This window comes from Pinus tabuliformis, chromosome 6 (assembly GCF_031772625.1).
Source record: "Pinus tabuliformis cultivar Carrire ecotype Pingquan chromosome 6, CPIR1, whole genome shotgun sequence".
In the NCBI taxonomy this organism is placed as follows: domain Eukaryota; kingdom Viridiplantae; phylum Streptophyta; class Pinopsida; order Pinales; family Pinaceae; genus Pinus; species Pinus tabuliformis.
The window spans coordinates 710569897-710573779 of record NC_142292.1 but is presented as its reverse complement, the minus strand read 5'-3'; the positions used below and the strand labels follow the sequence as shown (position 1 = coordinate 710573779).

At 35.9% G+C, this 3883-nt stretch overlaps 1 pseudogene; it reads right to left on the bottom strand.

Moving 5' to 3' along the window:
- Positions 1-1657: 1657 nt before the first annotated feature.
- LOC149260652 (28 kDa ribonucleoprotein, chloroplastic-like) lies at positions 1658-2351 on the bottom strand (annotated as a pseudogene).
- Between the last annotated feature and the right edge of the window lie 1532 nt (positions 2352-3883).

The following is a 3883-nucleotide window of genomic DNA, read 5'->3' as shown; positions in this document are numbered from 1 at the left end:
ATATTTATCTCCTGCTTTACCTCATTCAACACATTATCATCATAACATACCAATAGCACCATGATGACCTATTTGCATACCATGACATCACAAGGCATGTTTGACCTACTATTCATGCATAACTAGAACCAAAACCATACATGCATATCGACTACATATAGACATATAACACATGAGTACAAAACCATATAAATCCTTCTCGCTAAAGTCCATTTATCAATGCATGACCATATCAACTTCGTAAACCATGACCTCATGCATGAAAACAACCATTACTTCACTGTACGCATTGCCACATGCAACCACCAACATGCATAAGCAATGCATAATCAACTACACATAAGTATGAACGCATGTAGTCAAGCATAAGCGATCAATTCTTGTAATCAATCTACAAGACTGAAACATGTAATCAAGCCTAAAATGATGCAGCTTAACATACAAGGATGTAAGTAGGTGACATGTAATCAACATGTAAGTGACATATAACCATATGCAACTATTCGTATACCCATAACGATGCATTCCACACAATCAAGATCAAATTCCTCATGACAACCTTACTACAACCATAATCAATCATCAAGCAAATGCAATAAGCAACAATGTTCCAGTCCAAGCGCATGCCTTATGAATTTTCTTTAAAACTGCTACTTCAGAAAAATACACAATTATGTTTCAAAAATGCGTATGCAATGGTTACATAATGCGCATAACTTAGATGACTGGATCAGTTCTATTATGACAAATTTAGCTCTTGAAACAAGGTGCGAAGTCCATCTGGAAAGCTTGAGCGAAATAGGCTTGACTAGTGTATACAAAGAGTCACAACCAATGAAGTTGTCCACATTGCCTCAAACTTCAAGCATCATGATACTTCTGCCCGAACCTTCACACTAATAGAATGTGACAACATTAAGCTTCAAGGATGTGCGAATTTTGAACCAGGTCAAAGGCAACAAAGACTTCAAATATCTATAGCAAAACACTACAAAAGACCCCGAGACCTTTTGAGAAATTAACAATCTGCACACACGATTATTCTAGTCGAGGTTAACTTCGTTCTTCAAAAAGGACCAGCGAATCCAATCATCTATAGTTTCAAACCTTCCTCAATCTGTTGCCTGGCTCCACAGGGTCAAGTTAATTCAAAGAAGAATCACCCTTTCTAATGTACAAAAGATTTGTCTCATGGAGAACAGGAACGACATTTGTTGTCCTGTCCAAAAGAAAGAAAAGCAGTGAGACCCTTTTAAACCCAAACACTCAGATCTTGAGACCGGTGCTTAGATTAGCGGGACTCGAGTATGCAAAAATTCTAGGTATATAAGTTGAGTTGAGCTGCGTAACCAATACCTTATACTGCCTAAGCATTACTTACCAAACTTTATTGTGTTTTCTCTGTGCATATTTAATTCGAAAGATATTTTCTTTGCGCCACGCTCCTTTCACCAACGTTACAGCGTGTGGTTTCCGGGTTCCTCGAATTGACACGTATAGCCATTTTGCGCCTTAATTCTTATTGTTCTTTAAAGAAACAGTGCCCAGATTCGATTTTCTTGGAACGACTTCGAATTTAATTTTTCTAGGACTCTGCATAGTTCAAACTTTGTTGCATTCTCAATCACAATTGAACATAAGTTAGGGTGACAAATATTCATTTAGTGTTCTGTTGGAATTCCTGCCTAAATACTTCATTGTCAGATATCAATTTGACTGGGTAGGAATTGTATTCAGATAAACAGCGTGGTAACAGTGTGAGGTTACCCACAAACAATTGATATGGAGTCTCAACATAGGAGTCATCGGTTTCCTTTTTCTTGGATATTACTCTTGCCGGAAAGTTGACAATCATATCCCGTCCATCCAAGTCATAGCCTTGCAATTTTTCAATGGCTGACTTAGCTTCTGTAACCCTGCTCATTGTGACAAAAGCAAATCCTCTGCTTATCCCAGTTTCCTCGTTACGAACAATCTCTACAGACTCCACGGTTCTGAATTCCTGAAACAGCTGAGTAAGTTGTGCATGGTCACAGCTCCAAGGGAGATTGCCCACATAGAGTTTAGTTCTTTTACATGGTGTCTTCTTCATTTTCTGGCTGTTGCTCTTTATTTGTTTCTTCTTCCTCTGGTACTGATTGCTCCGTAATATGCGTTTCTTATTGAGCTATTGCTGTGATTCTGAATACCTTTCTTCGCACGACAACATGGGAGCGTAGGAGAGAGCAATGGGTTCACGCTGATAGTTTCACAGAGGAGAATCTCAGAGGAAGAACAGTGCTTTGGTGATTAAGATTGAGAAGATTGAGATGGGTGTTTGCTAGCATACAATCATATGAAGAAGCTGCCATCTCCTCAGCAGCAATGTAACTATGGACACAGTTCTCATCATTTTTAACTTCTCATGTAACGTGAATTATTCGGCAAACAATTTTGTACATTTCCTAATCTGTTTCCAGGGTTTCAATTTGCTGACTTGTTGTCCTGTTTTTTTTTCTTTCTTCAAAGTTTTTTTTTATTCAATTTATGCAGCCCATGTAATATGTAATTAAGGGCTCTATTGCAATCTCTAGTACTTTAATTCTCTTTGGGGCTTTTGCTTATATAAATAACTCCTCTCTGCTTGAATTTGTGTATGTATAGTTATAAACAACTCCTCTCTGCTTGATTTTTCATTTTTTTTTTGCTTTCTATCTGTGCATTTTGGAACTTAGGGTGGAGTATGTCAATTGTTTGGAGCGTTCTCAGCTGTTTGGAGAACAAAATTTCTGCTTTGAGCACAGTCACTGCTGCCTGGAGGTGGAAATTGTTGTTTGGAGCTGAGTTTGCTAGAAATTGTTGATTGCACATATTGTGATTTGGGAATTGAACTAAGTACTAAGTCACACTTGCTTATGTCTAATAACATTTGTGACTTTATGGTGTCAAGAATGCTAAAACATTTGGTTGATTATGTGTCTTTCTACTTCATCATTCATGTTTAATTATATGTTTAATTTTTAAGATTCTTATAAATAAATTCTTGGGAAATTTGAATAATTTTTGGAACTTCTCATTTTTGTTTTGTTTATATATATATTATTGCTCTCCCCTAAAAAAAATAAAAAAATTCTGGTGTGCTGTGGCCGTTCCCCCATTTTTCTGTTCTAGATAATTTATTTCATTGCCCTTGTAGGTGACACTGAAATTATCAGCAGATGATAGCAGGTTCAAGGAGCTAAGGAATTTGGTTGGAAAATTGAAAATTCCATCATAATCTTTAATTATAATTCACATCATCCTTGAATAGAAAATCTGTTTAAAATATATGCAGAATATCGAGTATACATATTACAAAGTCAATCCATTTTTTTTTTAAATAACTCAGAAGGATTGCTACAAGTTGTGTCCTATAAAAATTGCTATGCACTGAAGACAACTTTGCTAAGAAGCTAGGTTATTGTGTTACGTGGTGTTTTTGATTGAGCACAAACATTTTGTCCATGGAGAGCTCAAAAGATGTAAAAGTTACAATGGTTATAATAGTGATATCCCGTGATTAATTCCTACATCAATATTCTTGATCTCAAATTGTCTATCTAATTGTTTCTCAATGTCAAGGTGTTGTTATACTTGTCACTGAAAAGTTACGAACCACTTGAGAATGCTAAGATTTCTACTAATTACATAAGGCTTCCCTTAAGAGACATGTAGTCTTTTTGTTTTGAAGAAATAATTCTTTTATTAGACAGTAGTATAGTATATACAAATACAGAGGTAGAATCATCCATCTCACTGCAGTCAAAGTCAAAAGTGAGTTCAAAATGTGCCATGACAGAGAAATCATTATCACCTTTTCACAAAACAAAAAACAAAAAAAAAAAACCTCAACAGTAACTTAGGA